We start from the raw sequence: 27,167 nt of genomic DNA, 5'->3' as shown, positions 1-27,167 counted from the left end.
CCTGGACATTTTATATTAACCTTCTCCCCTCTGTAATTCCTTAAAGGCATTTTAAGCTATTTCTCACTGTCTCATGTCAGGCATTGCCCTTCCCTTAGGAAAACATAAGTTGTGTTCAACAGAAATCATCAAAGGTAATTAATTTTGTAGAAAAAAAACATCCACTTTATGTATTTTTTTATATTGCTTAGTTTCTTGCTGTGTTTGTTTTCTTGCTTTTGCTCCAGGGAACTGTTTCTAATAAAAAGAACAAATCTGGGCATCAAAGCTGAAATTTATCATTAGTCCTTTGCTTTTCTTTTATTGACTCCTAACTGGTACTTCTAATAATCTGTTTTAAGATACAGACATGACAATATGGATGCAAACATAAATGAATAAGCAAGTACATTTTGTCATCAAGCTGTATTAATACACAAAAATGTTTATGTAGGATCTTCATTAACCACTTCAGCCCCGGACCATATTGCTGGTCAATGACCGGGCCACTTTTTGCGATTCGGCACTGCGTCACTTTAACTGACAATTGCGCGGTCCTGCGACGTGGCTCCCGAATAAAATTGGCGTCCTTTTTTTCCCATAAATAGAGCTTTCTTTTGGGGTTATTTTATCACCTCTACGGTTTTTAGTTTTTGCACTATAAACAAAAATAGAGCGACAATTTTGAAAAAAAAATGAATATTTTTTACTTTTTGCTGTAATAAATATCCCCAAAAATATATAAAAAAACAATTTTTTTCCTCAGTTTAGGCCGATACGTATTCTTCTACATATTTTTCGTAAAAAAAAATCGCAATAAGCGTTTATTGATTGGTTTGCGCAAAAGTTATAGCGTCTACAAAATAGGGCATAGTTTTATGGCATTTTTATTAATATTTTTTTTTTTTACTTGTAATGGCGGCGATCAGGGGTTAACACTAGGGGACGAGGAAGGGGTTAATTATGTTCCCTGTGTGTGTTCTAACTGAAGAGGGGGGTGGGACTGACTTGGGGAAATGACAGATCGCTGTTCATACATTGTATGAACAGACAATCAGGCATTTCTCCCCCTGAAAGGACCGGGAGCTGTGTGTTTACACACACAGCTCCCGATTCTCGCTCTGTAACGAGCGATCGCGGGTGCCCGGCCGTAAACGCGCCGGGCGGGCACGCGCATCGGGACCAGGGGCGAGTGTGGGCGCGCACGCGCCCCTATTGGCTGAATCGCGAGATGACGTATAGCTACGTGATCTCGCGCAGCCGAGCCGACCTGCCACAGTATAACTGCGGCCGCTGGTCGGCAAGCGGTTAAACTGCTGTTAAAGTTATACACATGTTACAGAACTAAAAAAAGGAAAATTGAATTCAAATACTTACCGTAATGTTCCTTTCCTGACGAGCTCCATGGCAACACAGCTGGATATAGGCTCTGCTCCCCATGCCTCCAGGACTTAACTCATATAAATTTGAGCCCATCTACAGACTCAGTGTTCTGTAACTAGTCCTACCAAGCTGTGTGGGATCTGTGCTGCCATGGAGCTTGTCAGAAAAGAAAAAAATACAGTAAGTATTTGAATAAAATGTTCAGTTTTCCTGGCGGTTCCATGTCAGCACAGCTGGGGACTAACTAACCAAAACAGGGGAGGGATAATGCTACACACTCAATTCTGACTAAAAAAATAACAGAAACCAGAATTCAATTGTCATTAAGCCATGAATATGAATATTTTGGTACCACCGTAGCTGCATTGCAGATAGTTTCAGACACTGCCTGCTGCAACTCTCAAGGTCTAGACCCTTCTAGTGAAGAGTGCTGTGATTCTCCTGGCACAGCCAACCCTTTCAACTTGCAGGCCAAGGAGATAAGCTTTACCAACCAAGAGGCAATTATCTTGCTAGAAGCCGTAAAATCATTAAGCCCAGGTTCACACTGGGCTGCGGGAGTGAAGCCGTGCGAGTTCAGCTGAACTCGCATGATTTCACTCCCGCTGGCAGTTCCAATTTCGGCCGCGATTTAAGAGACATCTGTGCAGGTTTCTGCACAGATGTCAATGTAAATCGCGTCCCGAAATCGCAAAAATTAGTACAGGAACTACTTTTTGAAATCGGTGCAGCGCCGCAGATGCGGCGTCGCACCGAGTACGACGGTGTCATTGCCGACAATTGCCGGCAAATGCCACCGATTTGAGATGCGATTTGACAAGTGAAATTGCATCTCAAATCGTACCAAATCGAAACCCAGTGTGAACCTGGGCTATGTGTTCCACCTGAAAATGACAAACAGCTGCTCCGACTTCCTGATGGCAGGAGTCACCTTGATTAAATATTTTAAAGCTTGGCCCACATCCGCTAATTTCTTGAGTACTCCCCAAAGGGAACGTAGGAGCACAACCTCTTGTGTGATATGGAGGTCAGTTCAGTCACAAATTTGAGCATTGGCATGAGTACCACCCTCTCTGGGAAGTATGCGAGTATGGGTTCTTTAAACCCTAAGGCCACAAATGCTGACTCTCTTCTGGCTGATGTAATTGCCACCAGTAAAGCAGTTTTCAGTGAGAGGTACCACAAGGTGATTGAAGGCATCTGATGCAATAACGTCCAACAGCATTGGGATATCTCATTTTGGAAAAAAAATGAGGTTTCAACCAAATTGTATCTCGAAAAACTGTATAATTAAGCGTTGGATGCCCACTAAATGTCAGTGAAGGCAGAGATCACCAAATGTGTGCCTATAGCATACTTACGCATAGAACTAAATCAAGCCACGCCTGTGGGCATTTCAAGTTTCTGAAGAGTCCATCGTAAAATCATGATCAGCAATAATACTGGGAACTTATGCCATATTCTACTATAGGAATGCTTAGCACTGTCCTTTCTTGTTTTCGTAAGAGTATTCAAAATAAACACAGAGCATTTGAAATCCATTTGCCTCTGCCTCTCCAGACCCAGGCCATCTGCCTGAGTCTGTCGGATGCTGGATGAATGGGACTTTGGAAACGATTTGATCTTACAGGCAGAGGGAGTCACGCCTTGACCCTCATAAAAATGAGCAGAGGGTACCAGAACTATCACTTCCCTCGCCACAGCCTCCACCGAAAGGTGAGAATCAGAGGGAGCAGCAGAAAGGCATAAGTTGTCTTAGAGATCCACCCTCCACCCCGATTGCTTCTGAATTCTGGGCCCTGAAATGGAACTTTAGCAACTTAGTGTTGGGGAAAAGGGAATAGCGGCTCCAGGTGGGAACCCAGATGAATATCCTCTGTTGCAGACAACTCAGGTGCAGGCAATGCACTTAGCAAAGCAGGAACAAAGATTGTCTCTGGACAGCCGCACTCTGAACAAATTGTAGCCTTTTAATAAAAGAAGGACAGCACTACAAGTCACAGCAAAATAAAATAAAACCAAATACTGACGCGTTTCGCACTGAAACTAGTGCTTAGTCATAGCTATGACTAAGCACTAGTTTCAGTGCGAAATGCGTCAGGGGTCAGGTTTTATTTTATTTTGCTGTGACTTGTAGTGCTGTCCTTTTATTAAAAGGCTACAATTTGTTCAGAGTGCGGCTGTCCAGAGACAATCTTTGCTCCTGCAACTTAGTGTTGACTGGGAATGTAAGCGGTCTACATCTGGAAGAAAAATACCAAGCTCTCGCAGTAGTCTGGACCATTCCTTGTTGTCCAGACTTGTCCTGGACAAGTAGTGTGCCTGAAAATTCTTCCGACCAGGCACATAGGCTGCGGATAGCTGCAGAAGATTGACTTGGGTGGATTCTAGAATTAGAGAAACCTCCTTCAGAAGTGAGAGACAGTGCCTTGTTTGCAGATATAGGCCACAGTTGTTGCAAATATCAGGGGAAAAAAACTCTCCCTGCAAGGTAAGTCAAGGTTCACATTTATACAATTGCGGTTTATCTGTTTTTCATCTGTTAAACCTACGTTTTTGATGCATTTTGTACTCTGCATTTTGTGTGTGTTTTTTTTATTATGTCCCATTAAAAACACTGGGGCAGATTCATCAATAGATACGCCGGCGGATCTCCTGATCCGCCGTCGTATCTGTGAGACCCTAAGAATCAGTTCCGCATAGATCTCCCTTGGATCCGACTGGTGTAAGTGACTTACACCAGTCGAATCTTAGGCTGTAATCTCCCGCCGGCCGCTAGGTGTCGTCGCGATTTTTTACCTGTTGCATATGCAAATGAGGAAAACCGCCGATTCACGTCCGTACGCCCGCCCGTCGCTTGTTTTCTACGTCGTTTGCATTCGGGTTTTTCCGGCGGATAGCTACCCCTGCTTCTATGAGGGGTAGCTAATGTTAAGTATGGCCGACGTTCCCGCGCCGATTTTTAAATTTTCTACGTCGTTTGCGTACCGCGATCGGGAATACCGATGGCCGCAAATGACGTACCCGCCGCAAACAATGACGTTGTAGCGACGTCATTTGGAGCATTCGCACTGGGCTTTTTCGCCCGTCGCATGCGCAGTTAAATCGGCGCGGGAACGCGCCTGATTTAAATTGTACACTTCCCCTAGCCACGGAATTTGCATTCCGCCGGGGGGAGTTAGGATCCGACGGTGCAGTTTGCGAGGTAAGTGCTTGATGAATCATGCACTTGCCTCGCTAAATTGCACCGGCGGATCGCAAACCAGGTAGATCTAGCGGATCTAAAGATCCGCAGATCTACATGAATCTGCCCCACTGTGTATATATCTGGCTGGACTTTTTTCCCTGCAGAAGATTGCGTTTTGCGTGTAAGAGAATTCAATGAAATAGCACCAGAAGCACAAGTGTTTAGCAATCAGCTATAACCAGTGTTTTTGAAGGGGAAATAAACAAATGCAAAACACATTAAAAACTGCATCTAAAGCACAACACTTGTGTTTCTGGTGTAACTCAGTTGAACACGCAAAACGCAATCTTCTGCATGGAAAAAAAAAGTAAATAAAAACTCCAAAACATGAAAAACAGCAATCAATTTAACACTCTCTCATAAACTATGTGCTACAGTTCAAACATTGTGTCAGTGTTTAAGTCCCTTCACCCTTAAAAACAATGTGCTTCACTAAAAAAAGTTTCCAAATAGTCTGCAGTTTATATCCAAATGCATAAAGAAAGATGGTGCAAGTGTTGAGGGCTCCACCACAGCTAAAATGTCTGCTCGCCTTGCAAGTCGATCTGTAAACTAATGCAGACCAAACAGGCTTTTAGGACAACAATCCTTCTATAGGTACTGTATGACGATCATCTGGTCTCATCCACATATATAAATAAAACGTCCGCATATAGTCTAGTATGTTCTAACAATCACATATTACTCAGCCACTCCTGAAGTATAATACTCACATTTTATTAATGTATATAAAGAATTTAAAAAGTTCTGACACGGCGCTCACAAGTAAGGTTCCAATAACACTGGGTCGTGAACTGACGTAACCTGGTAACGCATCCACGCGTTACACCACTAACCCACATGGCTTCATCAGGAACGTGTACCATAGAAAACCATGTTTAATGGACTGTAGTGAATTTCTGCAAAACAGAAAATGACAAAAAAGTGTATAGGTGTGAACGTTGGGTAAAGGAATAATGTGCTAATATGCATTGCATACTAGCACATTATGAAAGTCTTGGTTTGGAACAATCAGAGCCTCTGCAGAGGCATCCATCTTCACCCCATCTTGCTTCCGGGTTCACAGGCTGCGGCCGCTTGAATGACCGAGCCACAATAATAATAATAATTTAACCTATGGGTAAGTATTATTATAAACGTATCACGTTAACCTGTTCACTACCTCCTGTTTATTCTGTAATATAGTAAAATTTTATAATATATATTAATATTGGAAACAAAGGATTTAGGTGTAAACTCACTGGTCACCACAGTTATGGAAGTCAGAAGGGTACACATGTATATAACTTGAAATACATTTTCTTTTCATACTCTTCGTCATCATTTCAAGTTCACTGTGCTACCTTGATGTTACTTGCTACAGTTACTCACTTACTTCATAGTGGAAGCCAAGGTAAATTGTATTACCTCTGTGTCATGACAAGACTCAATAAACTCATCCCTCCTCCTTAAGGTAAGACCTCGAAAATCAAACAAGGAAAAATGTATTAATTTTTTAACCTTACTGCCACTAAAATAAAATGTAACCCTTTGTTGTTGAAGACATGCTAACAATTATTGACCACAGGTGGAATGCCTGTTATGAACAATATAAATCATTTATTTATCCTTAATATAAATTCCACTTTTAGAAGAGACATTAATGCAGCATGTTCTGCTTTCCTTTTGTAATCTTATGTCCAGATGTGTTCACATGCGTTTGCTGCATTTCTTTAACTTGTCTTTTTTTTCAGTGTCTTAGAACTTATATAGCTATAAGTGAAGCATAATGCCGCGTACACACCATCACTTTATGTGATAAAAAAAAAAAATTTTTAAAAACGTCAATTTAAATGACCGTGTGTGGGGGAAAACCTTGTTTTGTGTCTTGTGAAAAACAAACGACAAAATTTTTTTTAAGCGTGCTTCAATTTTATGTGTCGTTTTTCAAAACGTCGTTTTTTGTTTCACAGAAATTGACCGTGTGTAGCAAAAAACTACGTTTAAAACAACGTTTTTAAACCCGCACATGCCCAGAAGCTAGTTATGAAGCGAGCTTCAATGGATAAAAGTGGTGAACGTAACCTCGCTTTGCTAGAGCATTTTGAAAAAACGATGGTGTGTAGGCAACGTCGTTTTTGAAAATTGAAGTTTCAAAAACGTTGTTTTTTACTTCACAGAAAATTTTGTTTTTTTCCATCACATAAAGTGATGGTGTGTACGCGGCATTAGAAACATGGAAAGTAAAAGAACTTTTTAAGACAATTTGTCAGACATGTTTCACTTGCTACCATGCTTTTTCCATACAGCTATTGTACTGGTTTCATGCTTTTATAGAGTTGGGACTAATTCTGTTGTTACTTAGAAACATATGTAGAAAAACTCTAGTAAAGCTGCTTATGAGTATAAAGAAGTAACACATCTAGGAATTCAGATACATTTCTAAAGACAAGTGTGCATAGTTTCCAAAGCCACCAACTTTAGGAACAGAGTTGTTAAGTTATTTATTACATAGTTTAACCAGAGAATAATAGGTGGATTCAGAAAGACTTCTGAATCTGCGCAGACGCAAATTTAAGCGTATTCTGGTAACCAGATACGCTTAAATTAGGCTAAGATACGAGCGGCGTAAGTGTCTTACACCGTCGTATCTTAAAGTGTAATTTTTAGGCTGGCCGCTAGGTGGCACTTCCATTGCGTTCAGTGTAGAATATGTAAATCACTAGATACGCCGATTCACGAATGTACGCCCGGCCGACGCAGTACAGATACGCCGTTTACGTAAGGCATTTTCAGGCGTATAGTTATTCCATCAAATAGCTGGACTATTAATGTTAAGTATGGCCGTCGTTCCCGCGTCAAAATTCGAAAATTTTATGTCGTTTGCGTAAATCGTCCGTGAATAGGGCTGGACGTAATTTACGTCCACATCGAAACCAATACGTCCGTGCGGCGTACTTAGCCGCAATGCACACTGGGATATGTACACGGATGGTGCATGCGCGGTTCTTAAAAAACGTCAATCACGTCAGGTCACACTTCATATACATAAAACACGCCCCCCACATCCTCATTTGAATTAGGCGCGCTTACGCCGACCCCATTTACGCTACGCCACGGTAACTTAGCAGGCAAGTACTTTGTGAATACAGTACTTGCCTTGCTAACTTACGGCGGCCTAGTGTAAATATGATACACTACGCCGCCGCAAAGATGCGGCAGGCTTTCTGAATCTAGCTATATGTTTTTAAAGCGTGGCTTTTTTTGTTTTTTTTACATATAGGTAGCTGTTTCTATTTCAGACTTTTAGAAATGCATCCAACTTTTAATGCAATTCAAGTCTACTTAAAAGTGAAGTGAACTCCTGCGCTGTCTAGAGTGAGGGGACAAGTGAAAAGTGGGGATACTGCTGCAAATAAAAGAGAGGTCTACCTCGATAGACAAAAAGTGATAATTGTAACAAGTGAAATATTTGCGCTGTAAAGTGTTATACAAATTAATGTGTGTGTGCATATAACCACATACATATACAAGTACAAAAAATGGGTGGGGAAAGTCCAAAAAAGGGGGAGTGACACTAATATACCAGTAAACAATATTGTTGAATAGTCATTAATCGAGGGCACAGTGCTGAGGAGGTCCAGGTACAACAAAATCCAACCATGTAGGGGTGCAGTTCATCAATACTTTATCCAATCAATAACGTTGTGAAGTGAAAAATGTTGAAAAACACAACAATAAAAATAAAATATAAAAATAAAAATAAATATAAAAATAAAAATAAGAATAAGGGTCAAAGTATTTCAGAAGAAGGAGGCCTTGTATCCAAAAAGGGTGAAAGATAGAGAGTGAGCCGTAACCAAGATCTCATATATGCACCTCTAGTGATCCCAGCAGCTCACCTCTAATCTGGCAAGCTGGATTAAATCAGCCTGATCCTGATGGGTGTGGTCCGTTGTTGAATATCACATACGGGTCTCCATAAAGTGTATTACATGAAAAAGTAAAAGGAGTAGAAACCAAATGGTGTGATAAAGTCACAGAGAGGGATAGCAATGTCTTCTGATTTAAACCAGTGGAGATGCACTCACATGTGGGTGAAAAAACTGGGGCTCTTATCCACGAACGCCGAGCTCGTCAGTCCCTCCTTCCTCTCCCTTACTGATTCTCCAGGGTTAGGAGTCCCGTGTCCCCAATGGTTCACGAGTCGGCTCTTGTTATGTATGAGGATCTCGGTGGTGTATGTGGGGTAAGAGAGAAGGACAAGCCTGATCGTGTGATATCATCAACAATAAACAAAAAACCCCCCAGGAATGCCCAGGTAGTAATGCACTCACATGAACAATATAACATAAAAGACCTTCCTCCACGAGTGCGGACTCGCAATAAATCTGTGCCTCCAACACTTCCCCTCTATCTGTGGCTCAGTCCGGACACTCAGATGTGGCAGTCATACATGGGGGGAAGTGGAATAAACAACCACAGCGTAGCCCAGTCAGACGTGAAAAGTTTATTTTAAAAGCACTTAAAAACTCACATTTAAAATCGAAATTGCTGCATCAATCCGACGAGTGGCGAACTCGTATATCCAGTGGTCGGATGCTGGAGTGTGTCAAGCCCTCCAATCCCGACGCGTATCGTCAACATGTGACTTCATCAGGGGATGATGTAGGGGACACACTAACAGATATTTATAGTCTGTGAAATTGGGCGGCCATTTTGTAGAAGCCCATGTATCTCAATGGGGACAGAGATTATTTCAACCCACCTGCGCCATGTTGTTGGTTATATTCAATACTGTCCACATACAGGGAACCCGACGAATGCATCCACAGTATTGTCAGTCCCTACAGTGCAGGCAGGCGGATGGTGTGCCAAGGGCACAAAGAACCTATTACCAATGAAATATACAGAACGGGAAAGAGAATTAGGAACTCGAAAAGATAAGGAGAGGGGGGGTGGGGGGGAACGGAGGACGAGGGAATCCCCCTGGTGGCAGAGAATGGTATTGGAAACTGAAAACACAGACTGGGACGTAAGAGGCACTCGTGACAGAGCAAGCTCTCTTCAGTGCATGTTGCCAATAATTAGAAGACCTGGAAAGAGCATCTGGGGGACATATAGATATATATAATCCTGGAAGTGAGACGGTATACCATAGACAAAAGGATCCAAGCGGAAATATCCACAGGGCACAGGTGTCTATCTGTAAGGTATAAAGAGGCAAACATCTCTCTTCTCATCTGTTGCCACAGATAGATCAGTAATAGGGGTATACATACTTGGGATGTAGAATACCCAGCAGTCTGGATAATGTTAGTCCACTGGTGAAAAAAATATATATAAAAATAAAAATAAAAATAAAAATAAAAATGAAGAACAAACAAAAAATGGGCATGGGTGGGGAGGGGGTGGGGGGAGGGGGGGGGAAGGGGAACAGGGCCTAGGTGACTGAGCCCAATGGGCAATGTCAACTTGCCACACACAGATAGTGCAATGGGTCCCAACAGTCTGGAGGTATAAATGGATGTGTCATGTGTCCCAGGGGATGATTGCATATAGAGTGGCACATGGGAGCTAGGTCGCAGTAACCAAGCATAGGGAGTGGGGGAAAAAAAAAAAAAAGGAAAAGACGCGGAAACAGAGTTGCATAGAGAACAACAGAGAGCTGGTGACTGATTGAAAAAATGATAGGGTCTAACCCGAACTAGAACACGATCGGGCATGGCGCACTAGAGCATCCAACGCACGGCCACACAGCATCTAGGTCATACATGCATCACAAGAAACAGGAGACAGCTTAAATCAGAAGTCACTAAGGAAACAATTCAGGTCGAATTCGATGTTTAAACCCTTGGGTGTGAAAGTGTCCATCGAGAAGATGTATTTGGACTCGATTTGACTAAGTGATCTCACTTTGTGGCCACCTCGCCAGGGTCTAGAATATGGTACTATCCCCCAAAATTTCAAGTGTGTGGGGTCATTTTGGTGTACTTCGGCAAAGTGACGGGATACACTGTGTTTGGGAAAACCGCATTCTATGTTTTTGACATGCTCCTTAATGCGGATCCTCAGGAGCCTTTTAGTGCGCCCAATGTACTGAAGGCCGCAGCTGCATTCCAAACAGTATACCGCACCTTCCGTATTGCACCCAATAAATTCTCTGACCTCGTATTGGGTCCCATTACTATTGGACTGGAACTTAGTTACTTTCTGATTGGGTTTATTGGTATGGATGCATGAATAGCATCTTTTGCAAGGATAAAACCCTTTGCCCGTAAAGAAGGAAAATGCTTTTCTAGGGGGATCAATCACGTTCTTAACCAGTTGGTCACGTAAAGTAGGTGCTCTGGTGTATATAAACCTCGGTCTATTAGGCAAGATCTCCTTAAGGCCCGGGTCTGACTTTAGGATGTGCCAATGGCGTGCGATGATCTTCTCTACTTTTCTATGCTGTACATTGAATCCTAGAATAATGGGGACCTGATCTTTCTTAATGATAGGCTTAGGAGTCTCCAAAAGCTGACTTCTCGGTAGCTCAGATACTTCTCTTATTTTATCTTGGATGAAGGTTACTTCATAACCCTTCTCTATGAACCTTTCACCTATTTTGTTGGCCTGGGTCTGGAATTCCTCAGTGGTCGTGCAGTTTCGTCGTAGGCGTACCATTTGGCCTTTGGGTATGTTAAAAAGCCAGTTCTTGTGATGGCAGCTGGTGATGGGGAGATAACTGTTCCGATCTAAGTTTTTGAAGAAAGTTCTAGTGGTGAACACATTGTTGGTCCGGCTGATTTCTAAGTCTAGAAACGGTATCGTGTTCTCTTCAATTTGCCAGGTCAATAAGATATTTTCGTAGTTGTCGTTTAATTTTTCAAAAAACAATATGAGTGACTGGCGGTCACCCTTCCATAAAACGAAAATATCGTCTATGTATCTTTTATACATTAGAAGATCTGGTGGAGCATCAGAAAAAACGGACTCTTCCTCCCACTTGGACATAAACAGTCCTGCTACGCTAGGTGCAAACTTTGCCCCCATTGCGACCCCAGTTCTTTGTAGGTAATATTGATTACTGTACCAGAAGTGACTATGCTTGAGGCAAAAGTCCAGGCATTTGATCAAATATTTCCTTTGGAGGCATGGGAGCTTGGTGTATTGGCGAAGGCCCCATTTTGTGGCATCACAAGCTAGATGGTGAGGGATGATAGTATATAAGGAGGATACGTCCGCCGTCGCCATCAGAAGTGGTCCATTATTACCTCTACCATCTAGAAGTCTCAGCATTTCTTTTGTGTCTTTAAGGTACGCACGCGTTTTCTGCACGGCCGGCTGTAAGTATCGGTCGACATATTGGCCAAGTCTGGCTGTTAAAGACTCAATCCCGTTCACTATAGGGCGAAATGGGGGGGTAACTATGTCCTTATGAATTTTAGGCAGCGCGTAGATAATGGGGGTTCTACAGGCCTCTGGGACAAGATATTTGGCCTCCCTTTTATCTAGAATATTCTTCCTAATGCCTAATTGAACTACTTGTTCTAGCTCTTTTTTCCATTTAAAAATGGGATTTTTGGATAGCACACTGTATGTGTCAGGATCTTCTAGTAATTTCATCATCCCTATGTGATATTGTTCAGTGGTTAGAATGACAATTCCTCCTCCCTTGTCTGAGGGTCTGATCACGAGATCTTTCCTTTTAGTAAGTCTGCTAATGCCAGTTTTCATAGAAATAGGTTCTTCCACTTTTTTGATATTTAAATTCTTAATTTCCTCAGTTACCATTTGTTTAAAAACCTCAATATGTTTCCCATCTTTCAATTTAGGGTTGAAGGTCGATCTATTCCTCAAATGGCTGTGCACCACCTGCTGATTATCCCTCGTCTGGGTCACAAAGGGTTTCTCTAACATATATTTCTTTATATTTAGTTTCCGAACATATTTCTGTATGCCAATGTAGGTTTGGAATTTATCCAAATTCTTCACTGGTGCATATTTCAGACCCTTGTCCAGTACTAGGATTTCTTCAGTGGTAAGTGGTGTGTCAGTGAGGTTAAAGATCCCTTCGCCCATTAGTCTCTTCTTCTGTTTTCTCTTCCCTGCTCGGCAGCCTCTTTTCTTATAGGACTTTTTTGCTTCCGTTCCTCCAGTTTCCTTGGGGGATGGTATACTGTCCCTCGATCTAAAAAAGTCGAAGGGTAATTGTATCCGTGTTCTTGACGTAAGTCTTGGTCTCTCCTTACGTCTCTGTGGGTATCACGTATGTCCCTCAAGGGGGCATAATAATTTTGGGTGTACACTGGACTTCTCTCTCTTGGTCTCATCTGAGATTGTGGATCATGCCTATAGTAGGCCTCTGAAGTTGGGGTTCTCCTGTACGGTGGTTCTCCATGGTGTTGGTCTCTTCTATATTCTCTATTTTCGTGATATCCTCTAGGATAGTCCGGACTTCTTGTTTGGTAATAGGGTACATCTGGTGGTTCTCTATTGTCCCTTGGTCCCGGGTTTGCTTTATTCCAATTATTATGTGTTTTTTTATTTTTGTTTTTCCTTTTCGGTTTTTTCCAACCTTGCTGTGGGGTATGTTCATACGATTGGTGTTGCCTCCAAGTGGTATGAGGAGAGGCATTACTTGCATATCTCTGTCTTTCTTCACCATGCGGATCTCTTGGATAATCATCCCTCGGCCTTTCTTCCCTCCTACCCCTATGGTCCCACCCCAGGACTATCCTAGAGGATATCACGAAAATAGAGAATATAGAAGAGACCAACACCATGGAGAACCACCGTACAGGAGAACCCCAACTTCAGAGGCCTACTATAGGCATGATCCACAATCTCAGATGAGACCAAGAGAGAGAAGTCCAGTGTACACCCAAAATTATTATGCCCCCTTGAGGGACATACGTGATACCCACAGAGACGTAAGGAGAGACCAAGACTTACGTCAAGAACACGGATACAATTACCCTTCGACTTTTTTAGTACAATCATTTTTATTGAGAGAAAAGTTTTTACCAGAGTACAAAGGTAGAAAACACTCACATAATTTCCCATGGAACAGTAGGGAAGATATAGACAACGTTGACAACATCAAACCAGGGCAGATTAAACCAAGTGAGCATGGTTAGGCAGTCAAGAATCATAACATTAAAGCATGAAAAATAAGGCGTCCGCCGTTACAACCTTCCATACTCAGACAATATACATTAAAGAGTGTATTGGGAAAGTAGAGTAGTGTGGATGGAGGTCAGGGAGGGGAGGGGTTGGGTGGGGGGGGATAGGAGGGGGAGGAAGGAAGGGTAGGAAGGGGGGGTGAGGAGGGGATGGAAAGGGGAGGGTAATGAAAGGGGGTAGGGAGAGGGAGGATGAGATGGACACCTGTGGGACTTTTAACAGTATAATCTCATGTGGGTATTTGTTTAAGAAATATCAAAAAAGGAACATAACAGAGGAAGACATTTCAAAAAAATTTAAGTTCACTGCACACGGAACCAGTCTGTCCAGGGCTTCCACTGGGAGTCAAATTTCGCTCTTCTACCCTCCCTGTTTGCCAAGAGAGACTCAAAGACGTAGTTGTTTCTGGTCATTTCTAGGACCTCAGTTACACTAGGCACTGTGTGTGATTTCCAGTTTCTAGTCACCAACAGCCTAGCAGCTAGCAGGATGTGGGTGACTACCACTCGAAAGTCTACGGGAAATCCCTCCATTCCCAGATTCAATAGCGCCAGTTCAGGGCTGGGGGGGGTTAATATACCCGTCATACGTGAAATACACCTAAAGACACCCCTCCAATAACTTGTTAGGTTCTTACACTGCCAAAACACATGAAAAATATTGCCCACTTCTCCACAGTCTCTCCAGCACAGCGGGGAGGCCGAGGGATAAAATTGAGCTATGCGATATGGGGTTAGGTACCAGCGGAGGGCTATTTTTTGGGATAGCTCCCAGTGGTTAATACACCTGGATGCTTTGTAAATAAGATTGAATGAGTATTTCCATTGACTCGGAGAAAATGTTTCGCCCAAATCTGTTTCCCACTTACAAAGTGGGGGGGACTTATTGAACAGTAGTTTATCCTGGAACAGATTATAGAAAAGGGAGATTCCTTTAGGGGGAGGGGTCGATTTAGTGTAAAATTGCCATACAGCATCCTGAAGCAGTACCCTACGGGATTGCAGAGAGTTAAGAAAATGGGAGGCCTGCGTATGTTTAAAGCTGTCATTTTGCTGCAGGCCGTGTGCCGCGGCAAGCGTTTCAAATGATTTGAGCGTATTGTGGCAATATAAGTCATCCAGCCAAGTGATGCCTTTAACGGCCCAGTTGGAGAAGGTGGTGTACGGTACCGCATCTGATAGGGTGTCAATAGGGATTGGCACAAAAATGGTGCTGGAGGATGTATGTGCCAAGGCACAAAGTTCTCTCCAGGCTAATATGGAGGCCTGGAAAGTTAACGGGAGTTGCCGTAATGGGAGAGGTCTCCATGTGTCAAGTATCAATGTACTGAGGAGATCCTTGGTTGGGCTAAGGGCTTTTTCTATGCCACACCAAAGGATGTCGGGGGTAGGGGATATCCAACGTCTAATCTGGGTAAGAATAGCTGCTCGGTGGTAGTCCTTAATGTCGATCAATCCCATGCCCCCTACCGACCTATGTCTAATCAGCAGGGCCCTTGCGCACCTAGGCCGCTTGGAACCCCATATGTAGCGATTAAGAATGCCGTTCAAGGATCTAAGGTGGTTGCATTTAAGTGGGATAGGGAGTGTACGAAAGATGTATAAGATTTGGGGAAGGAGCAACATTTTAAAGGAGGCCAAGCGTCCCGACCACGTCAGTTCGACCCTGGCTAAGCGAGCTGCCTCCTTGGCAATTTTGTCTATCAGAGGGATGTAGTTAATATCAGCCAGTTTCGCTGAGTCTGCTGTGATTTGGATCCCCAGGTATTGTATACTGGACGTAGCCCAGGAGTACGGGAAGGAGGCCTGTAGGCGGGATTGGAGGTGGGGAGAGAGATTGAGGCCCAGTATGAAAGATTTAGTGTAGTTAATTTTATAGTAGGATATACGGCTAAATTCTGCGAGAACACTGTGTGCTTGGGACAGAGAAGAGGTGGGTGAGGTTAAAAAGAGAATAATGTCGTCCGCAAACAGACTTATATTGTGGGACCTGCCAGCTAACACAAACCCCGGGATATCAGCGTGGGCTCTAATTTTTTCTGCTAGGGGTTCTACAAGTAGGTTGAATATGGAAGGGGACAGGGGACACCCCTGCCTAGTGCCGTTGGAGATTTTGAAAGTGGAGGAAAGCATACCAGAGGTATATACCTGAGCGCAAGGAGAGGAATACAGTGCCAGAATTGCTGTCAAGATGGGGCCGGAGAACCCAAATTTCTCCAGTACCTGGGACATATATCCCCAGTGAACCCTGTCGAACGCCCTCTCCGCATCCAGGGAAAGGAGCAGAGAAGGCGTCCGAGAGGTCCCCGCATGGTGAACCAGGTCTATCACTCTTCTGGTCGCATCTGATGATTGTCTGCCTGAGGTGAACCCTGTCTGGTCTGGTTTCACCAGAGATGGTAGGAGTGGGAGCAGTCTGGACGCTAGTATTTTGGCATATAATTTCACATCCGTGTTTAATAGGGAGATAGGTCGAAAATTCGCAGGCGTAGTAGGTGTTTTCCCCGGCTTTGGGATAGTTACAATAAAAGCTTTGAGCATTTCGCTCGGGAATGAAGCAGAGAGCATTGCTTCAGAGAATACCTTACCCAGTGCGGGAGCTAGGAGAGAGCCAAAGGTCTTATAGTAGCAATTAGGGAGTCCATCTGGCCCCGGGGACTTCCCTATGGGGGTGGTTTTGATTGCTCGTTTAATTTCGGGTTCCGTGATCGGAGCATTAAGAGAATCCAGCTGGGTGCGGGACAGAGTGGGCAGTGCTAGGTCAGCCAGAAAGGAGCGAATTGCCTCCTCCACCGGTTGGGGCGTGGAGGGGTCCTCTCGGAGATTATACAGGGTGGAGTAATACTCCGCAAAAGAATTTGCTATGTCTTGAGGGTTATATAGTTTGCTGCCATCTATCTGTTTAACTAGGAAGGGGATGTTGGCTTTAATTCTGCGACTTTTTAGTCGTTGTGCCAGGAGTTTGCCTGCGCGGTTGCCGGACGCGTAGTGGGACAATTTGAGAGATTGGACGTGTTTGTCATAGCGTTCAAGTAGCAGTCTCCTGAGGTCAACGCGCAAATTGTATAACTGAGTAGCTATCGAGACATCAGGAGTCTGCTTGTTTAGTGGTTCAAGTGAGGCAATTTTGGTAAGGATGGAGTCTAGTTGTTGTGCTCTCTGCTTCCTTGCCCGGGCACTAAGTTGTATCATTATACCCCTAATGTAGGCCTTATGGGCACACCAAATGGAGAAAGGGTTAGAAACAGATCCCGCATTAACAGTGAAGAATTCTTCCAGATGAGAGGATAAGTGAGCTACATGTGAAGGTTGCTGAAACAAATAGGAATCTGCCCTCCAGATAAAGGGGGAGGAGACTGGGGCCCCTCCGTCCACCACCACCGACACCGGAGCATGGTCTGACCACGTAATGTCGTGGATGGTGGACGAGGACACCCTCTGTAGTACAAACTTATCTACTAAGATCAAGTCTATGCGTGAGTAGGAGTTATGTCTGGAGGAGTGGAAGGAATAGTCTCTCTCACTTGCGTGTTGGCACCTCCAGACATCAAACACATTCTCAGCGTGTAGTAGAGCGCGAAAGGCAGGCTGGTGGCGTTTAGATCGGGAGTTGGAGTCCATCTCAAAGTCAACCGTCAGATTGTAGTCTCCGCACATTATCAGAGCTCCCCTCCTAATCTTGTTGATTTTGCAAAAAAGTTTCCTCAGGAAGCGGAGTTGATGAGTGTTGGGTGCGTACAAGTTGACTAGTGTGTACAGTTTGTTGTTAAGGGTTCCAACTAGTACCAGGAATCTGCCATCAGGGTCTATCAGGGAGTCCTGCAGGGAGAAGTTCACAGAGTCCCTGATGGCAATGGCAACCCCTTTCTGTTTTTTAGGGGCGGATGCCAAAAAGACGTGTGGGAATTTGGCATGGTGGAAGGGAGGTGCACCAGCCGCCTCCAGGTGAGTTTCCTGAAGGCAGAGGACATCTGAGCGCAGTTTCAGGGCCTCCTTCCATACTGAAGCCCTTTTGACAGGGTGGTTCAGACCACGTACATTAAAGGAGGTTATTGTCAGGGCCATAATTGAGCATAGAAAAGAAGTGATAACAGTACCTCTTGGTGGCGTGTCTGGGAATCCAAAGCAGCTGAGTCCAGGCGGCGAAAGTGCACGGTGAGCAGGATGTCTTCGATGAGAAGAGGATGGTGTCCATCTCAGAGGAAGGGAAGAAAGGAAGATAGGTTTTGAGAACCAAAAACAGGGGGGTTATAATACAAACATAAAGTATTGCGAGTAAAAAGGGAGATCCCAGCCGGGATCTGGATGCAGAGTAGCTGCACATATTGTAAGGAGGGGAAGTTCGTGGAAGGATGGAGCTCCAGAAAAGTCAGGGAATCAGATGTAACACAGCATTAATACAAAATTCCCGAGGCACGGGGCTTTCATGATTTCTTTTTGTTGTTGCGCTTACGTGTCACCAGCGACCACTCTTCTTGGGTCTGGGCTCTGGGCGCAGAGGAGGAAGCTGCTTCGCCAGGGGGATGATCGGGCAGGATGTCCCATTTGCGAAGAAGGGCGAGCCCCTCTTCCAAGGTCATAATCACGCTAGAAACACCCTCTTTGGTTATAATAAGTTTGGTCGGCTGGCCCCATTTGTAAATGATGTCGTGGTTGCGGAGTGCTTTTGTGACAGGTAGAAGGGACCTGCGTCTTTGCATAGTGTGCTGCGAGAGATCCGCATATACCTGCAGGTTAGGGAAGCGGTCAGATGCCTGAGAGTTCTTGCGTAACGCTAGCATGAATTGGTCTTTGACATGGTAGAAATGTACCCGCATCAGCACATCTCTGGGTATATTTTCAGGGAGGTGAGCAGGCTTGGGCAAGCGGTGTATCCGATCCACCACTAACTCTGAGGCAGGCGTGGAGGGTAGGAACGTTCCCATAAGCTCACGGGCATATTGTTGGAGTTGCGCGGGTGGGACAGTTTCTGGGACACCCCGCAATTTAATATTGTTCCTGCGAGATCTGTCTTCGAGGTCTGCGACCTTCGCTCTGAGCCATGCCACCTCGTCCCCTTGATCATTGTGAGAGTCAACTAGGGAGTTATATGAGGCCGCATAGTCCCCCATTTTTTTCTCTACGTGGTCTACTCTGCCGCCCAGCTCTCCCATTTCTGTTTTAAAGCTCCTCATGCAGTCCATCATGTCAGCATGGAGGGAGCTGCGCAGGGAGACCAGCATATCCCTTAGGGTAGTGTCAGATACAGGTAGGTTGGAAGTAGGGAAGGTATTGATGGGAGCTGAGAGCTCACGTGTGTCCTCCATTGAGCCCTGTGATACACTGACCTGGGATCCGGCCGACAGTCGCGGTTTAGATTTCACTGGGCTGCAGGAGAGGGGAGTCGAGGCCTCCGGAGAGCGGCGTTGTGTCCCATCCCTCGGTCCCGGGCTTGGCGTGGATAAAGAAGATCCTCCGGCGGAGGCCGGAGAGACGTGGCCGGCGCCATCTTGAGACACGCTGCTAGGCCTGGGGGAGAAGAAATCTTCCAATTTCGCCGGTTGGACGGCATTTTTCCGTTTTTTGGTCATCCCTGGGTGACGTGTGGGTTGATGGGTGGTCGATCGGGTGATTTCGATCAGCCCACGGTGCCTCGGTGTGCTAGTTTCCCCGACGCTGAAGCGGAGCTCCTGAGTTAGGCGTCCATTCAGCTGCGCGGTAACCACGCCCCCCCACCCTTCGACTTTTTTAGATCGAGGGACAGTATACCATCCCCCAAGGAAACTGGAGGAACGGAAGCAAAAAGGTCCTATAAGAAAAGAGGCTGCCGAGCAGGGAAGAGAAAACAGAAGAAGAGACTAATGGGCGAAGGGATCTTTAACCTCACTGACACACCACTTACCACTGAAGAAATCCTAGTACTGGACAAGGGTCTGAAATATGCACCAGTGAAGAATTTGGATAAATTCCAAACCTACATTGGCATACAGAAATATGTTCGGAAACTAAATATAAAGAAATATATGTTAGAGAAACCCTTTGTGACCCAGACGAGGGATAATCAGCAGGTGGTGCACAGCCATTTGAGGAATAGATCGACCTTCAACCCTAAATTGAAAGATGGGAAACATATTGAGGTTTTTAAACAAATGGTAACTGAGGAAATTAAGAATTTAAATATCAAAAAAGTGGAAGAACCTATTTCTATGAAAACTGGCATTAGCAGACTTACTAAAAGGAAAGATCTCGTGATCAGACCCTCAGACAAGGGAGGAGGAATTGTCATTCTAACCACTGAACAATATCACATAGGGATGATGAAATTACTAGAAGATCCTGACACATACAGTGTGCTATCCAAAAATCCCATTTTTAAATGGAAAAAAGAGCTAGAACAAGTAGTTCAATTAGGCATTAGGAAGAATATTCTAGATAAAAGGGAGGCCAAATATCTTGTCCCAGAGGCCTGTAGAACCCCCATTATCTACGCGCTGCCTAAAATTCATAAGGACATAGTTACCCCCCCATTTCGCCCTATAGTGAACGGGATTGAGTCTTTAACAGCCAGACTTGGCCAATATGTCGACCGATACTTACAGCCGGCCGTGCAGAAAACGCGTGCGTACCTTAAAGACACAAAAGAAATGCTGAGACTTCTAGATGGTAGAGGTAATAATGGACCACTTCTGATGGCGACGGCGGACGTATCCTCCTTATATACTATCATCCCTCACCATCTAGCTTGTGATGCCACAAAATGGGGCCTTCGCCAATACACCAAGCTCCCATGCCTCCAAAGGAAATATTTGATCAAATGCCTGGACTTTTGCCTCAAGCATAGTCACTTCTGGTACAGTAATCAATATTACCTACAAAGAACTGGGGTCGCAATGGGGGCAAAGTTTGCACCTAGCGTAGCAGGACTGTTTATGTCCAAGTGGGAGGAAGAGTCCGTTTTTTCTGATGCTCCACCAGATCTTCTAATGTATAAAAGATACATAGACGATATTTTCGTTTTATGGAAGGGTGACCGCCAGTCACTCATATTGTTTTTTGAAAAATTAAACGACAACTACGAAAATATCTTATTGACCTGGCAAATTGAAGAGAACACGATACCGTTTCTAGACTTAGAAATCAGCCGGACCAACAATGTGTTCACCACTAGAACTTTCTTCAAAAACTTAGATCGGAACAGTTATCTCCCCATCACCAGCTGCCATCACAAGAACTGGCTTTTTAACATACCCAAAGGCCAAATGGTACGCCTACGACGAAACTGCACGACCACTGAGGAATTCCAGACCCAGGCCAACAAAATAGGTGAAAGGTTCATAGAGAAGGGTTATGAAGTAACCTTCATCCAAGATAAAATAAGAGAAGTATCTGAGCTACCGAGAAGTCAGCTTTTGGAGACTCCTAAGCCTATCATTAAGAAAGATCAGGTCCCCATTATTCTAGGATTCAATGTACAGCATAGAAAAGTAGAGAAGATCATCGCACGCCATTGGCACATCCTAAAGTCAGACCCGGGCCTTAAGGAGATCTTGCCTAATAGACCGAGGTTTATATACACCAGAGCACCTACTTTACGTGACCAACTGGTTAAGAACGTGATTGATCCCCCTAGAAAAGCATTTTCCTTCTTTACGGGCAAAGGGTTTTATCCTTGCAAAAGATGCTATTCATGCATCCATACCAATAAACCCAATCAGAAAGTAACTAAGTTCCAGTCCAATAGTAATGGGACCCAATACGAGGTCAGAGAATTTATTGGGTGCAATACGGAAGGTGCGGTATACTGTTTGGAATGCAGCTGCGGCCTTCAGTACATTGGGCGCACTAAAAGGCTCCTGAGGATCCGCATTAAGGAGCATGTCAAAAACATAGAATGCGGTTTTCCCAAACACAGTGTATCCCGTCACTTTGCCGAAGTACACCAAAATGACCCCACACACTTGAAATTTTGGGGGATAGTACCATATTCTAGACCCTGGCGAGGTGGCCACAAAGTGAGATCACTTAGTCAAATCGAGTCCAAATACATCTTCTCGATGGACACTTTCACACCCAAGGGTTTAAACATCGAATTCGACCTGAATTGTTTCCTTAGTGACTTCTGATTTAAGCTGTCTCCTGTTTCTTGTGATGCATGTATGACCTAGATGCTGTGTGGCCGTGCGTTGGATGCTCTAGTGCGCCATGCCCGATCGTGTTCTAGTTCGGGTTAGACCCTATCATTTTTTCAATCAGTCACCAGCTCTCTGTTGTTCTCTATGCAACTCTGTTTCCGCGTCTTTTCCTTTTTTTTTTTTTTCCCCCACTCCCTATGCTTGGTTACTGCGACCTAGCTCCCATGTGCCACTCTATATGCAATCATCCCCTGGGACACATGACACATCCATTTATACCTCCAGACTGTTGGGACCCATTGCACTATCTGTGTGTGGCAAGTTGACATTGCCCATTGGGCTCAGTCACCTAGGCCCTGTTCCCCTTCCCCCCCCCTCCCCCCACCCCCTCCCCACCCATGCCCATTTTTTGTTTGTTCTTCATTTTTATTTTTATTTTTATTTTTATTTTTATATATATTTTTTTCACCAGTGGACTAACATTATCCAGACTGCTGGGTATTCTACATCCCAAGTATGTATACCCCTATTACTGATCTATCTGTGGCAACAGATGAGAAGAGAGATGTTTGCCTCTTTATACCTTACAGATAGACACCTGTGCCCTGTGGATATTTCCGCTTGGATCCTTTTGTCTATGGTATACCGTCTCACTTCCAGGATTATATATATCTATATGTCCCCCAGATGCTCTTTCCAGGTCTTCTAATTATTGGCAACATGCACTGAAGAGAGCTTGCTCTGTCACGAGTGCCTCTTACGTCCCAGTCTGTGTTTTCAGTTTCCAATACCATTCTCTGCCACCAGGGGGATTCCCTCGTCCTCCGTTCCCCCCCACCCCCCCTCTCCTTATCTTTTCGAGTTCCTAATTCTCTTTCCCGTTCTGTATATTTCATTGGTAATAGGTTCTTTGTGCCCTTGGCACACCATCCGCCTGCCTGCACTGTAGGGACTGACAATACTGTGGATGCATTCGTCGGGTTCCCTGTATGTGGACAGTATTGAATATAACCAACAACATGGCGCAGGTGGGTTGAAATAATCTCTGTCCCCATTGAGATACATGGGCTTCTACAAAATGGCCGCCCAATTTCACAGACTATAAATATCTGTTAGTGTGTCCCCTACATCATCCCCTGATGAAGTCACATGTTGACGATACGCGTCGGGATTGGAGGGCTTGACACACTCCAGCATCCGACCACTGGATATACGAGTTCGCCACTCGTCGGATTGATGCAGCAATTTCGATTTTAAATGTGAGTTTTTAAGTGCTTTTAAAATAAACTTTTCACGTCTGACTGGGCTACGCTGTGGTTGTTTATTCCACTTCCCCCCATGTATGACTGCCACATCTGAGTGTCCGGACTGAGCCACAGATAGAGGGGAAGTGTTGGAGGCACAGATTTATTGCGAGTCCGCACTCGTGGAGGAAGGTCTTTTATGTTATATTGTTCATGTGAGTGCATTACTACCTGGGCATTCCTGGGGGGTTTTTTGTTTATTGTTGATGATATCACACGATCAGGCTTGTCCTTCTCTCTTACCCCACATACACCACCGAGATCCTCATACATAACAAGAGCCGACTCGTGAACCATTGGGGACACGGGACTCCTAACCCTGGAGAATCAGTAAGGGAGAGGAAGGAGGGACTGACGAGCTCGGCGTTCGTGGATAAGAGCCCCAGTTTTTTCACCCACATGTGAGTGCATCTCCACTGGTTTAAATCAGAAGACATTGCTATCCCTCTCTGTGACTTTATCACACCATTTGGTTTCTACTCCTTTTACTTTTTCATGTAATACACTTTATGGAGACCCGTATGTGATATTCAACAACGGACCACACCCATCAGGATCAGGCTGATTTAATCCAGCTTGCCAGATTAGAGGTGAGCTGCTGGGATCACTAGAGGTGCATATATGAGATCTTGGTTACGGCTCACTCTCTATCTTTCACCCTTTTTGGATACAAGGCCTCCTTCTTCTGAAATACTTTGACCCTTATTCTTATTTTTATTTTTATATTTATTTTTATTTCTATTTTTATATTTTATTTTTATTGTTGTGTTTTTCAACATTTTTCACTTCACAACGTTATTGATTGGATAAAGTATTGATGAACTGCACCCCTACATGGTTGGATTTTGTTGTACCTGGACCTCTTCAGCACTGTGCCCTCGATTAATGACTATTCAACAATATTGTTTACTGGTATATTAGTGTCACTCCCCCTTTTTTGGACTTTCCCCACCCATTTTTTGTACTTGTATATGTATGTGGTTATATGCACACACACATTAATTTGTATAACACTTTACAGCGCAAATATTTCACTTGTTTCAAGTCTACTTAAAGCGGTGGTTCCCCCTTAAAAACAACTTTTTTTTATTCCACTGGCCCCCCACATTACAATCGAATTAAGGCTCTCATTTTTTTTTTGCTGCTGTACATACCTTGATAGAGCATCTTCACCCGTGCATCCGGGTTGCGAGTCCCGCGGGAGTGGGCGTTCCTCACATGCTGTTGATTGACGTTTTGCCCAAAAACGAGCTCTCCCCCCGTCGCGTATGCCGCGTCACGATTGGCGAAAGGAGCCGAACGGCGATGCGCATGCGCAGTATAGCGCCGACTCGCCGTTCGGCTCCTTTCGCCAACCGTGACGCGGCTTACACGACAGGGGAGAGCTCGTTTTTGGGCAAAACGTCAATCAACAGCATGTGAGGAACGCCCACTCCCGCGGGACTCGCAACCCGGATGCACGGGTGAAGATGCTGTATCAAGGTATGTACAGCAGCAAAAAAAAAATAAGAGCCTTAATTCGATTGTAATGTGGGGGGCCAGTGGAATAAAAAAAAGTTGTTTTTAAGGGGGAACCACCGCTTTAAGTCAAGCAAGTCTACTAAAAGAAATTTCTGAAGATGACTGTTCACAACTTTTACAGCAAAGAACACTTATCCCTAACTTTTATTATGTGGTAAACCTTTTTTCTGATGTAAAAATTGCTCAACGCTATAAATAATCAAGTGCAAAGTGCATATCAATAGAATGGTGTTAGAGGAATTCATCCAATATGAAACATAAATTCATGAACCTTCTATATATAATGTAAATAAATGTAATCTTAAGTGCAAAGGGCCTGATCCACAAAAAGCCGGCGTAACTTAATTTTTCCCGTTTAAGTTACACCGCCGCAAAATCTCTACCTAAGTGCCCGATCCACAAAGCACTTACCTAGAAATTTTAAGTGGTGTAACTTAAATCCGTCCGGCGCAAGGCGTTCCTAATCTAATGGGGCGAGTCCCATTTAAATTAGGCGCGCTCCCGCGCCGGACTTACCTCGCATGCTCCCGACGTTATTTTCCCGACGTGCATTGCGCGAAATTACGTTACGCCGAGTTTTGTGAATCGCGGCGGGTCAAAAAAGTTGCGTCGGGAAAAAAAAGAGATGCGGTGGGAAAAAAAAATAAAAAAAAAAATTTGACAGCGTCGCGGGAAAGAAGGGTCTACTTTTACATGGTGTACTAACTTTACACTTTGTAAAAGCAGCCCTAATTTTGCGATGGCAAACTAATACTTACGGAGAAAAAACGAAGCGTAAAAGCTTCGTGGATCTTCATAAGTGCTAATTTGCATACCCGACGCTGGATTTCGATGAGAAATGCCCCCAGCGGCGGCTGCGGTACTGCATCCTAAGATCCGACAGTGTAAGTCTCTTACACATGTCGGATCTTCTGCCTATCTATGAGAAACTGATTCTGTGGATCAGTTCCATAGATAGAAACAGGGATACGACGGCGTATCAGTAGATACGCCGGCGTATCCCTTTTGTGGATCAGGCCCAAAGTGTATACATATATAATTGTATTAAAGAAACATATATTCAAAAATTCATAAACATTTCACGTATGATGTGAGTAGCAAAGTCCCAAGAGAAACTTAAGATTGAGCCCAGAAATAGTCCTTCATAACTAATGGAGATGGTATTTTCAACCAGCCAATACACAGCAGTCCATATATAATAAAACCTTTTTTTCCTACCAATAATGGGGAATGTGAGTATATTTTGGGGTGATCTTAAAGTGGTTGTGAAAGAAAGACATTTTTACCTCAATGCATTCCCTGCTCCTCAGAGGACACAGAGACAGTAGCGAGAGCCATTGACTTCTGCTGCTGTCAATCAAATCCTGTGAGGAGGGAGTAGGGGACCAAGGCGTACTGTTTGAGTCTATGGACTTATACAGTGAGTGAATATGCCGCGCTTAGGAACTATCCGGGAGTAGCAGAAATGAGGGTAAATGTGTTGAACAACTAGTAAGTAAAGAGACTGCTGCCCCCCCAAAAAGTGATCCCCTAGGGGACACAAGAAAGTAAAAGAAAGTAATCTGTACTTTACATCTCCTCAACATCTATGGTCCACTAGTTAGTGGCAATTATGAGATTAGGCATATGCCATCTTTTTCATTACATAAGGATGAGTTGCTCCTATCAAGTAATTAAACCATACCAGTCACCTGCGCTAATAAGTTAGCGCAAGTGCTTCAAGATATATATGTGTATATTTCCTACCTTTGGCTCTCCTATTTTTGGTTATTTCACTCATATTTTTTAATCAAGCTTTGCCCGCTTGCTGCTGTAACATTATGTGCTTACGCTACCCAGGTCCCCATATCCTTCTTGTCACCCTATATCGGGGGGGATATGGATGGAAAAAATGTGGGTACATCCAACCTAGCCACGCTGACACTCTAAACCTCAGCCCCAGTCATGGCCCTTACTATATAACACTGTCAGCTTCTTACTTAGAGTTGCAGGCAATAACAGTCGGGGACTAGCCATCCCATACATACACATGCACATGGGTGTACTTTGGCACCTACCCCATATATGCTTCTGTCTCCAGGATGTACTATTTAACCCATGTTCCCTTTATGGGATGTTATTATTATTTTAATCAAGCGTGCTGTCTGCTGTATTAGTTGGCACCACGCTTATACACTAAATATATTATCTGTCCCTACTACCTATGTATCTCTATGCGGGTTCTTTTACATCCAGCTAACATGTATTTTCGGAGAGTGAGTTATTCGATGATGTAATATTACCCACTGATTACTGCATTTCACTATCAAGCGTTTACGTGGAGGTAAGGGGACGCCCTACGATCACCTTCATACTAGCCGCGATTGGATGGGGAAACTCCTGCAAACTCACTTGATTGGCTATCACTTTAATGTGGGAGGGTCCCTCCACGATGACGCTTGCTATTTAAGCCGCATGCTGCGGCAGACGTGTA

Source organism: Rana temporaria, chromosome 2 (genome assembly GCF_905171775.1).
Source record: "Rana temporaria chromosome 2, aRanTem1.1, whole genome shotgun sequence".
NCBI classification, from domain to species: domain Eukaryota; kingdom Metazoa; phylum Chordata; class Amphibia; order Anura; family Ranidae; genus Rana; species Rana temporaria.
The sequence above is the reverse complement of the archived record's forward strand: the minus strand, read 5'-3'. Positions refer to the sequence as shown.